The sequence below is a fragment of the Erinaceus europaeus genome, chromosome 18, assembly GCF_950295315.1.
Source record: "Erinaceus europaeus chromosome 18, mEriEur2.1, whole genome shotgun sequence".
Classification (NCBI taxonomy): domain Eukaryota; kingdom Metazoa; phylum Chordata; class Mammalia; order Eulipotyphla; family Erinaceidae; genus Erinaceus; species Erinaceus europaeus.
The window spans coordinates 18,952,901-18,965,477 of record NC_080179.1 but is presented as its reverse complement, the minus strand read 5'-3'; the positions used below and the strand labels follow the sequence as shown (position 1 = coordinate 18,965,477).

Genomic DNA, 12,577 nt, shown 5'->3' with positions numbered 1-12,577 from the left:
GCCTATTACAAACAGGTCAAAATCCAGAAAAAAAAGAGAGCACACCCTTTCCCAAATTCCTCCCTTGCGCTGGTATTTCCCACATCTGGAACACAGCACTTCTGATGGTGTTTTTATAGGGTTGACTTAAAAGGAAATAACCTCACAACATTTGACTTTAAGTATCTAAAATATTCCATCTAGAATATATTTTTTAAAAAGTCCAGAGAAGCTGCATTCAACCCCACCTTCCCAACCCTAATTTCCTTCTTTTCTTGTCAGCTAATGAGTCCCAAGAGGTGGATTTAAGACAGCATGTTCAGAAGCTGCACTTTTGTTCATTCTGTTTCTGATCCACAATACCACCTCGCCCACCAAAAGCAACAGTTAAAGTATGGTTGCCGCTTTTCTTTAAAAAGACAGAGGAGGATGAATATGGGATGATCTCACTCTTAGGCAGAAGCTGAAAAACAAAATCAGAAGGAAAAAACAAACACAAGTAGAACCTGAAATGAAATTGGCGTATTTCACCAAAGTAAAAGACTCTGGGGTGGAGGTGGGTGGGTGGGGAGAATACAGGTCCAAGAAGGAGGACAGAGGACCTAGTGGGGGTTGTATTGTTATATGGGAAACAGGGGATGTTATGCATGTACAAACTATTGTATTTACTGTTGAATGTAAAACATGAATTCCCCAATAAAGAAATTAAAAAAAAAAAGACAGAGGAATGAGGTGGGAACAAGGGTGGGGTAGAGAAGGGCACGAGAGCTTGGAACTTAAGTGGAGGCATATGTGGCAAAGAGAAGTCAGGGTGGGACCTGCCAGACACAATCTTGTCATCTCCCTTTCCAGGCCTGAGTGATGGAGAAGAGACGTGAACAACTATTATAAAGCTCCTGAGAACCCTACTGAGAAGACCATCTTAGACTGGAGTATCCATGTAGGTTTTCCGGAATCACTCTCTGGAGAAGGGGTGTAGATTAACAGATCCAAGCATACAAATGGAATCAAGGTTTGGGTGCCTGACTGCTGAACACTGCACCCACCCTGCAGCTTGATACCTGGGCGAAGGCATCATGTGCCATTTCAGCAATATGGATCTCCCAGTTTGAGTAGTTATTGACTGAGTAGGTTGTTAGTACATTCAGATGCTCAAACCTATTTGTGCTTTTGCTGTCTTCTTTGTAACTCCAACATCCAATTTCTCCACTCTTCCCCTTCCATGTCTGCTCTGCCTACACAAACATATTTGTTGTTCCTTGGACATACCAGAGAGGCTTCAATCCCAAGACTTTTATACTTGGCATTTCCTCTCTCCAGAAGCTCTCCCCCAGATAACTAGATAGTTGGCCCTTGAACAACATGGGTTAGAATTGCCTGGATCCATTTAAATGCAGATTTTCTTGTAAGTAGACAGCATAAATTTACGGGGTTGACAACTACAGTATAGTACTTGGAATATATTTTCTCTTATAAAGTCATGATCATTTTTTTACAGTTATTATTTTAAATTTTTACCTTGATAGTGAGGCAGAGAAATAGAGAAGGGGAGAGACAGACACACTTGCTGCACTGTTTTTCCCTGTCAGATGGGGACCATGGACTTGAACCTGAGTCCTTGCACATGGTGTGTGTGCTTTACCCAGTGTGCCGCCCTCTAACTGCCTTTCTTTGTTTTTATATTTATTTCCTTTTGTCGTCCTTTGTTTTAATTGTTGTAGTTATTATTGTTGTCGTCGTTGTTGGATAGGACAGAGTGAAATGGAGAGAGGAGGGGAAGACAGAGAAGGGGAGAGAAAGATAGACACCTGCAGACCTGCTTCACCGCCTGTGAAGCGACTCCCCTGCAGGTGAGGAGCTGGGGGCTTGAACCGAGATCCTTACACCGGCCCTTGTGCTTTGCACCACCTGCAGTTAACCCGCTGCATTACCACCCGACTCCCTCTAACTGCCTTTCTTATAATTTTCTGAATGATTGTTTTTATCTTTGCTTATTTGTTGGCTAGAGACAGCCTTTCTCAGTTTCTCTGAGAGGTAGAGGGAAGTAGAGAGAAAGAAACAGAGAGACACCTACAGCCTTACTTCACCACTAGCAGTTTCCCCCTGCAGGTGGGTCTGGGGGCCTCAAACCTGAATCCTTATATATTGTAACATGTATGCTTAACCAGGTGAGCTACCACCCAACTGTTAATAACATTTTCTTTACTCCAGCTTATTTTATTGTAAAATATAATACATAACACCTTTAATGCGTGGTAACCTACTCTTTATACTATTGGTAATGCTTCTTGTCAATGACAGGCTATTAGTAGTTAAATTGTAGGGAGTTAAAAGTTATACATGGAGTGTGTATGCATGTGTACACAGAAGTATGTAGTGAGAGCCTCACACATGAACAATTCTACCACTTTTCCTCATCATTTTATCTTTATCTTTATTTATTAACAATTTTACCACAGCTTTATCATTAGCTAAAGGGACAGAAAGAAAGAGAAAGGAGGAGAGACACCTCAGCAAAAGAGATTCCCATGAGGTGCAGAGGTTCTAAGTGGGGCAAAGAGCGCTCATGGTTAGGCCTGCACCCTGCCCTGCGAGCTGCCTTTCTGGCAGTATACGTGTGTTTTTGACTGTACAAGAGAAGGGGAGTTTGCACCCTTAACCCTTATGTTGTTCACAGGTAAATTGTGCACTCTTTATGACATCTCTGCTTTTTCGTCCAAATATCACCCTTACAGAGAGTTCCACCTTTAGCAACTCCTGTCATTGCCATTCTCTCTGCTTTCTTTTTTTCTTTTTCTTTTTTTACCAGAGCACAGCTCAGCTTATGGCAGTGGTGGGGGGGGGGGGGGTTTGAACCTGGGACTTCGGAGCCTTAGGCACAAGAGTATCTTTGCATAATCATTATGCTATCTACCCTCTGCCCCTCTCTGCTTTCTTATTTATTTATTCTCTCTTTCTCCTATAGCCTATAGGATGTAAGCTCTCCAATAACAGGGAATTTTCTTTTTTTTTTTTTTTTGTTCACTGCCGTATCCTCATCACCTAACTAGAGTATGACATGTAACATATACATATTAGAAGCATATTTGTACAGTCGCTAGATAAATGAATGGCTTTTCTCTAAAGCCACTTACCTAGGGAGAAACAACACCTCTTCTTATCACCAGAACATTTTAAAGAGGATATTATCTGAAGTATGTAATGTGATTTTGTTATTTCCATAACCATTTCCAGGCGTTGTTTTTGAGGCTTATTTACTTTCTGAGGAGAGTAACAGAAATATAGGAAATCCAGTGAATTATTTATCAATTTTTCCCTTAGTGACACATTTATTATTGATTTCAAGAAACTACTCATAGGGAGGAGGCTGGAAGGTGGCACACCCAGTTGAGCATTCACATTAACATGTGCAAGGACCCAGGTTCAAGCCCCTGCAGGGGAAGCTTCATAAACAATGAAACAGTTCTGGAGATATCTATCTTTCTCGCTCTCTACCTTCCCCTCCCCCTCTCAATTTCTCTCTGTCCTATCAAATAAAATAGAAAGAAAAAAAAAAAAGGAAAAAATGGCCTCTGGGAGTAATGGATTCATAGTGCTGGCACCGAACTCCAGTGATAACCCTGGTGGCAATATAAAAATAAATTAAGTAAACTACTAATAGGGAAATAAAAACAACTAAAATAAAAAATCAAATATACTTAAGTATGCTTAATTATTCAGGGTTAAAAAAAACTAAAGAACTATAGCAAAAAAGACTGAACCATTCTTTTTGTAAATTTTTATTACCTTTATTTATTGGATAGAGACAGCCAGAAATCAGGGAAAGGGGTGATAGAGAGGGAGAGAGACACCTGCAACACTGCTTTACCACTTGCAATGCTTTCCCTCTGCAGACGGGAACCGGGGGCTCCAACCTGGGTGCTTGCACTTTATAACGCATACACTCAACCATGTGCTCCACCACCCCGCCCCAAAGACCGAACAATGCTATGACATAACAACAATAAAGAATTTTTTATTTGTTTATATTTATTTGTCATCAGAGTTTTTTCTGGAGCTTCATCTCACACAGCAGTGTGGGTAGGCAGGCAAGGTCTTCTGCTCTACACGGTCTTTGAGGAATCCAAGTTCATTGCCTACAAGATTGAGGTAGATGAGATGATCACTCACCCATGCCTCTGTAAGATGTGCTCTGCTCTTCCCTTTGAATGTGGACTGAATCACATGACTCACTTTGACCAAAGCTAGACTGTTGATAAGCAGGTTCAGGCAGATGCTTGCAATGTGCCTGCATGATTAGGCTCATTCTCTGTGCTTGGTCCATGACAGCTCCCGTAGGGAACTGCAGCCCCTCCAGCCTGTATGCTTGTGAACACTGGGTTAAGTCAGACTTTACCTGTAACAAGGAGGCTAGTCCTGCCAAACTGTCACCTTGAAGTAGAGCCATCCAGCCAGTCCTCTGAGAGACAAGGTGGTGGTCTGAGCTTTGGAGTTAGAGAGCAATCACTGCTGACACAATGGTCTGAGTTGGGTCATGGGATGTTCTTCTAGTTCTCGTGGTGTGGATAGAGCATAGAGGAGCAGTGTGTTCAGGCCTAGAAGTGGCTGGCACAATTCTCACCCTGCTCCACATGTTCACACATATCTGCAAGTGGGGTATGGGCTGAGAAAGGTGGCTTCTGACTAGATGGTCGTCTGCGCAGCTAGTGCTCCATTTCTACTGATGAAAGTGAGAATGGATTTTAGGGGACAGCTAGCCATACTCAGTACCTGCAGACAATGAAAAAGAAAATGCACTTTATTCTGGGAACAAGGAGATAGCTTCCCCGTGAAGTGCATACTACTGTGTTCAAGCTCCCAACCGCTGCATGGGAACAGCTGCATAGGGGAAGCTTCACGAGTAGTGGAGCAGTTCTGTGTGTTTCTCTTTCTCTCTATCTCTCTCCTCCTCTGTGTCTTTAAATGCTTTACTCAGGAGAAGAGAAATGGAGAGTCAGAAGAGATTCCCCAGAAAAACAAAATATAAATTGAGGCTTGCCAGAATGAGTAGGATTTTGCCAAGTGGAAAAGAAGGAAAAAAATCATTCCAGACAGAATAAATTTAGAACTGAAGTAACAGTGTTATAGTTTATAAGATCCAACTGTGTGCATGTTCCCTCACTCTGATCCCCCAACCCAGGAAATGTAAATGTGGGTGTCCCCATGATGTCGGCATGATCCCCACCCCTCTGACATCTGGGAGCCATGAGGAAGTACCTTTTCCCAACATAAGAATCCCCAGTTCAAACCCTCATCTGACTTTTCTCCTGGTGCTGTGTAGGAAGCAGATAGAGTTAACTTGCCTGCCTCCCTCCCAAGCTTCTGACATACAAGCAGAAATCAGATGAAGTTGAAATCCAATCCTTTTTTTTAAAAAAAAAAAAAGTTATTTTATTTTTTATATATACATTTATTTTCCCTTTTGTTGCCCTTGTTTTTCATTGTTGTTGTTATTGATGTCATCGTTGTTGGATAGGACAGAGAGAATGGAGAGAGGAGGGGAAGACAGAGAAGGGGAGAGAAAGATAGACATCTACAGACCTGCTTCACCACCTGTGAAGCAACCCCCCTGCAGGTGGAGAGCCGGGGGCTGGAACCGGAATCATTACGCCGGTCCTTGTGCTTTGCTCCACGTGCACTTAACCCGCTGAGCTACCGCCCGACTCCTGTTTCTTTATTTTCATGAGGAGAGAGACCAGAGCAGTATGTCAATATATGGGACCAGAAGTGGTGAACTTCAGCTGCCAAACTTCCAGACTAGCACTAGCCATTCCTCACTACAGCCTTTTAGTCACAAGAATCTCTCCATCACTCCCTTTCTGTCCACGAGCCACATGTGTTTGTACTCAGTTGTGGCTTGGTGACTGTTTGAAGAGATCCTGATTGTATTTTGTTGAGTTTTCAGGTGATTTTCTGTTGCTTTTCCTAGTTGATTGGGGAAAGCAAAGCACAGCTGCTGCTACTCCATAGCCACGCCCAATGTGTGGGAGTTGAATCTCAGACCTATGGGACCTCACCCATGCGGATCTGGTGGGCCAACACTGTGATAATTCCTTGTCCCCAAAGCTGTCCTTAAATCAAGAAATGAGGCCTTTAATTTGATTCTTAAAATAGCAGGAGAAACTATTAGAACTTTAGTAGACCCACTGATTTTTATTTTGTTTTTGCTTTTTTTTAACCAGAGCACTGCTTCACTCTGGCTTATTGTGATGCCTAAAATTGAATCTGGGACCTTCGAGCCTCAGGCATGAAAATTATTTGCATGATAACTATGCCATCAACTTAGCCAACACCTTAATTCGTGAACATCAGAACATGTTATAGTGCAGTCTGAAATGTAGTATGTTTTGTATGGAAATTATGTCTCTGTAGAAGGACTAATCCTTGAGTCCATTGTCCAGATATTAATCCTTATCTCCTGGTGAGTTAATTATAGTAGGCTTCCTCTGTTTTGGACTCCCTTTCTGTTTTCTCCTGTTTCTGTTGTCAGGCCTGGCTGACAGAAGCTGGAAGCCATGTTTTATGTGGCTTCCTGATTTTTATTCCTTTTAAGTACTCTCCAGGGAGAAACTTTATAGAGAGATGAAATTTATGTGGTGTCAGCAGAACGCAGCCCCAGATGCCCCAACACTGAAAGAATTCTAGTGCTGCCATGTGTCTACTTCACTTAGGGCCTGATAAATCGCAGAAGTCTAAGCATCTGCAGCCAATAGCACAAACACCGGATAGAATCTTCACTTGGGATTCTTCGGCTCATCTTGACAATCATATAAAACTGCCCAATTATCAGTACACTAAGCTAACCAAAATAAGCCCACAGGGAAAATTAGAACTTTGTATAAGCACATTATTTTCTGCCTGAAAAACTCACTCTCCATGTGAATTGTTATCAAGGTTTCACCTTCATATAACATGTGGGCCACTACCAACCAAGAAAAGATGGGGTGGGTGGGAATTCCTTACTGTTGGAGCATTCTATAGGTGTTTTTGGAATTTTGAATTTACCTTTTAGAAAGTGCTATCAGCTGGCTCCCTCTAACAATAATACTGAGTGGCACCAAAGGAACCAGAACAGAGAAGATGGGCTTCTTGGGAGCTGATATCACTACAGTGAGAATACTGGAACTCCCATGTTCTGGAAATGTCCTGTCTGCCAGCTGCTCAGCCAAGTGATGAAGGAGACAGTGCCAAGGCATTGCCTGCCCCTCACTATAGCATGAGAGAGCTGACTGAACTAGGAGGGGTCCTGCTCCAAGGGCCGGCCACTAATCTATAGACTGTGCACAGAAGAAATTATGATGCAAATGAAGAGGACCAATCAGAGATTTTTTTTCTCTCAGAATTTGAATATAAAATATAGTTAGAAAGAGCCAGGCATTAATGCACCTGGTTGAGTGCACATGTTACAGTGCTCAGAGACCCAGGTTCAAGCCCTTGGTCCCCCACCTGCAGGGGAGAAGCTTCATGAGTGCTGAAACAGTATTATAAATTATAGGTCTCTCTTCCTCTCCCTCCCTCCCTCCCCCCCCTCTGTCCAAAACAAACAAACAAAACATAAAAGTTGAGGGAGTCCGGCAGTAGCACAGCGCAAGAACCGGAGTAAGAATCTTGGTTTGAGCCCCGACTGGGGAGTTCCCTGCAGGGGAGTCGCTTCACAAGCCGTGAAGCAGGTCTGTAGGTGTCTGTCTTTCTCTCCCTCCTCTGTCTTCCCCTCCTCTCTCCATTTCTGTCTATCCTATTCAACAACAACGACAGCAATAAGAACAACAACGACGATAAACAACAGGCAACAAAAAGGAAAAATTTTTTTAAAAAGAACAAATCTGAAAAGAATCTATCTAGAGACAGAGTGAATGGATGAACACATTGGAATATTAGCTTAGGAACCAATGAACTTCCAAGACAACTTACAAAGAATCTGGTTTTCCACAGGGTGAAACTTAAATTTGGACTAGTTATTGTCGATTGCAGCAGAGCTAAGGATTCTAAAGGGGGATGTAGGAGGAGGTTGTGATGGCCTTGGGGATCCAGTACACATTCTGGAGGAAGACTTGGGTTGATGATGGGAATGATATGTAGACACCTGTCATAGAGATATAATAAGTTGTTATATCAACTGTATTGTAAATAATTATTTCAGGAGTGGTCTGGGAGGTGGTGCAGTAACAAAGCTTTGAACTCTCAAGCATGAGGTCCCAAGTTCGATCCCCCACAGCGCATGTGTCAGACTGGTGTCTGGTTTTTTTTTTTCTGTCCTCCTGTCTTTCTCATAAATAAATAAGATCTTTAAAAAAATTTTTTTTAAATACTTATTTCAGGAAAGAAAGCAAGAAAGAAAGATAACCTGGTTTTCAGAACTAGTCTGTATTCCAGTCCAAGACTTTAAACAAAACAGGAATAATAAGGGTTTTCACAGCATTCGTGTGCCAGGCCTGGTGCTAAGCTGTTATATGCAACCCTATAAGCCTCATAGTAATCCTAATATGGGTGTTTTAATTTTTTTTCCTTATAAGGAAGAAAAAGAGGCACAGATTAAGCTAAAACCACACAGTTGGTAAGTAATTGGAATAGGATTTGAGACAGTCTCCAATGCTCTTCTGTTTATACAAATTTCAGGGAGAGAGGCCATGGGTCTAATTTGAGTCCCAAACTTACTCTTTGACTTGAAGGAACAGAACATTTAGTGGATGGCTCCTCTAAAACTGTACACATTTGGGGATCAGGTAACACCTAATGGAAAAACTTTCTCCTGGAAGGGAAATGGATATCGAGTAGGCAAAGATACCCACTGTAGGGTTCCTGTATTGAAGAAACTTAAACTTGGACACATAAATCTATTGACACACCACCATCCATAGATGACCAACTTGTAACACTGTGGTAGGTATCTTCCCAGTCGCCTCTCATGTGAAATCGGATTCAATTGGTCATGACCTGAACTCATCCCTACCCACCCCCTCCCCCTGACTCAGAACCTTACAAGAAACTGTTCGTGTCTCCAAAGTCTTTCCTTACTGCCTCAACTCAGTGTTTATCCAAAGATCTGTGATTGAAGTATTAGTTGGGATGTTTCATTTGTTTCTGAAAATTTTTGAATTTGTCCTAAACCTTGCTCATGCATGATAACACTGAGCCATTCTGCAATCTATATTCCAAGAGAGAGAGAGAGACAGAGACAGAGAGAGATTGAAGGGGAAGACCAAATCACCACTTTACTACCCACGGAATTTTCTTGTCAGTGGTGTGGATATGTGGGACCATAGATGAAACCCAGATCCACAGTAAGGTATGTTTCTCCCACTGAATCATCTTTGTACACGTCCTGACTGGTATATGTATATATATTAAAAACAGTATGTTAGGCCACAAAGATAGCATCAGCCAATTCAAGAGCACTGAAATCATCCCAAGCATCTTCTCAGACCACAGTGGAATTAAACTAACACTTAACAATCAACAAAAGATTAGTAACAGTCCCAAAATGTGGAAGCTCAACAGTACACTTCTTAACAACTTCTGGGTCAAAGAGGAAATCAAGGAAGAAATCAAAATGTTTCGAGAGTTCAATGAAAATGAAGACACAAGCTATCAAAATATTTGGGACACAGCTAAAGCAGTCCTAAGAGGGAAGTTCATAGCTATACAAGCACACATTAGGAAACAAGAAAAGGCACAAATAAACAGCCTGATTGCACATCTTAAAGACCTAGAAGAAGAACAACAAAGGAATCCTAAAGCAACCAGAAGGACAGAAATTACTAAAGTTAGGGCAGAAATAAATAACATTGAGAACAGGAAAACCATACAAAAGATCAATGAAAGTAAATGTTGGTTCTTCGAAAGAGTAAATAAAATCGACAAACCTTTAGCCAGACTCACAAAACAAAAAAGGGAAAAGACCCAAATAAATCGGATAGTAAATGAAAGAGGAGAAATCACAACAGACACTGCAGAAATTCAACATATCATGCGAGGCTTCTATGAACAACTATATGCCACCAAGCTAGAGAACCTGAAAGAAATGAATGATTTCCTAGATACCTACCAACTTCCAAAACTAAGTAAAGAGAAAGTGGATAATATGAACAGGCCCATCACAGCTAATGAAATTGAAACAGTTATCAAAAATTTCCCCAAAAATAAAAGTCCTGGACCAGATGGTTTTACAAATAAATTCTACAAAACTTTCAAAGAAGAACTAATACCTCTACTTTTAAAAGTCTTCCAGAAGATTGAAGACACTGGAATACTCCCTGCCAGCTTCTATGAAGCCAACATCACCCTTATACCAAAAGCAGACAGGGACACAACCAAAAAAGAAAACTACAGACCAATATCTCTGATGAACATAGATGCGAAAATATTGAACAAAATTCTAGCCAACCGGATACAGCAGTATATCAAAAAGATTGTTCATCATGACCAAGTGGGGTTTATCCCAGGCATGCAAGGTTGGTTTAATATACGTAAATCAATCAATGTGATCCACCACATCAACAAAAGCAAGACCAAAAACCACATGGTCATATCAATAGATGCAGAGAAAGTCTTTGACAAAATACAACATCCCTTTATGATCAAAACACTACAAAAAATGGGAATAGATGGAAAATTCCTGAAGATAGTGGAGCCTATATATAGCAAACCTACAGCCAACATCATACTCAATGGTGAAAAACTGGAAGCATTTCCCCTCAGATCAGGTACTAGACAGGGCTGCCCACTATCACCATTATTATTCAACATAGTGTTGGAAGTTCTTGCCATAGCAATCAGGCAGGAGCAAGGAATTAAAGGCATACAGATTGGAAGAGAAGAAGTCAAATTCTCCTTATTTGCAGATGACATGATAGTATACATGGAAAAACCTAAGGAATCCAGCAAGAAGCTTTTGGAAATCATCAGGCAATACAGTAATGTGTCAGGCTATAAAATTAACATTCAAAAGTCAGTGGCATTCCTCTATGCAAACACTAAGCTAGAAGAAATTGAAATCCAGAAATCAGTTCCTTTTTCTATAGCAACAAAAACAATAAAATATCTAGGAGTAAACCTAACCAAAGAAGTGAAAGACTTGTATACTGAAAATTATCAGTCACTACTCAAAGAAATTGAAAAAGACACAAAGACGTGGAAAGATATTCCATGTTCATGGGTTGGAAGAATTAACATCATCAAAATGAATATATTACCCAGAGCCATCTACAAATTTAATGCTATCCCCATCAAGATCCCAAGCACATTTTTTAGGAGAATAGAAAAAATGCTACAAATGTTTATCTGGAACCAGAAAAAACCTAGAATTGCCAAAACAATCTTGAGAAAAAAGAACAGAACCGGAGGCATCACACTGCCAGATCTCAAACTGTATTATAGGGCCATTGTCATCAAAACTGCTTGGTACTGGAACATGAACAGACACACTGACCAGTGGAATAGAATTGAGAGCCCAGAAATGAGGTCCCACACGTATGGACATCTAATCTTTGACAAAGGGGCCCAGACTATTACATGGGGAAAGCAGAGTCTCTTCAACAAATGGTGTTGGAAACAATGGGTTGAAACATGCAGAAGAATGAAACTGAATCACTGTATTTCACCAAATACAAAAGTAAATTCCAAGTGGATCAAGGACTTGGATGTTAGACCAGAAACTATCAAATACTTAGAGGAAAATATTGGCAGAACTTTTTTCCGCATAAATTTTAAAGACATTTTCAATGAAACGAATCCAATTACAAGGAAGACTAAGGCAAGTATAAACCTATGGGACTACATCAAATTAAAAAGCTTCTTCACAGCAAAAGAAACCACTATAGAAACCAAGAGACCCCTCACAGAATGGGAGAAGATCTTTACATGCCATACATCAGACAAGAGGCTAATAACCAGAATATGTAAAGAGCTTGCCAGACTCAACAACAAGACAACAAATAACCCCATCCAAAAATGGGGGGAGGAATTGGACAGAATATTCACCACAGAAGAGATCCAAAAGGCTGAGAAACACATGAAAAAATGCTCCAAGTCTCTGATTGTCAGAGAAATGCAAATAAAGACAACAATGAGATACTACTTCACTCCTATGAGAATGTCATACATCAGAAAAGGTAACAGCAGCAAATGCTGGAGAGGGTGTGGGGTCAAAGGAACCCTCCTGCACTGCTGGTGGGAATGTCAATTGGTCCAACCTCTGTGGAGAACAGTCTGGAGAACTCTCAGAAGGCTAGAAATGGACCTACCCTCTGACCCTGCAATTCCCCTCCTGGGGATATATCCTAAGGAACCCAACACATCCATCCAAAAAGATCTGTGTACACATACGTTCTTGGCAGCACAATTTGTAATAGCCAAAACCTGGAAGCAACCCAGGTGTCCAACAACAGATGAGTGGCTGAGCAAGTTGTGGTATATATACACAGTGGAATACTACTCAGCTGTAAAAAATGGTGACTTCACTGTTTTCAGCCGATCTTGGATGGACCTTGAAAAAATCATGTTAAGTGAAATAAGTCAGAAACTGAAGGATGAATATGGGATGATCTCACTCTCAGGCCGA

At 41.1% G+C, this 12,577-nt stretch overlaps 1 long non-coding RNA gene across 1 annotated transcript in view; it reads right to left on the bottom strand.

Annotated features, from left to right (window-relative positions):
* Positions 1-3,989: 3,989 nt before the first annotated feature.
* LOC132534316 (uncharacterized) overlaps positions 3,990-12,577 on the bottom strand; it is a 54,451-nt gene continuing 45,863 nt past the window's right edge. The window contains exon 3 of the long non-coding RNA XR_009546039.1: positions 3,990-4,115. This is a non-coding gene — a long non-coding RNA (uncharacterized LOC132534316). The remainder of the gene's footprint in view (positions 4,116-12,577) is intronic.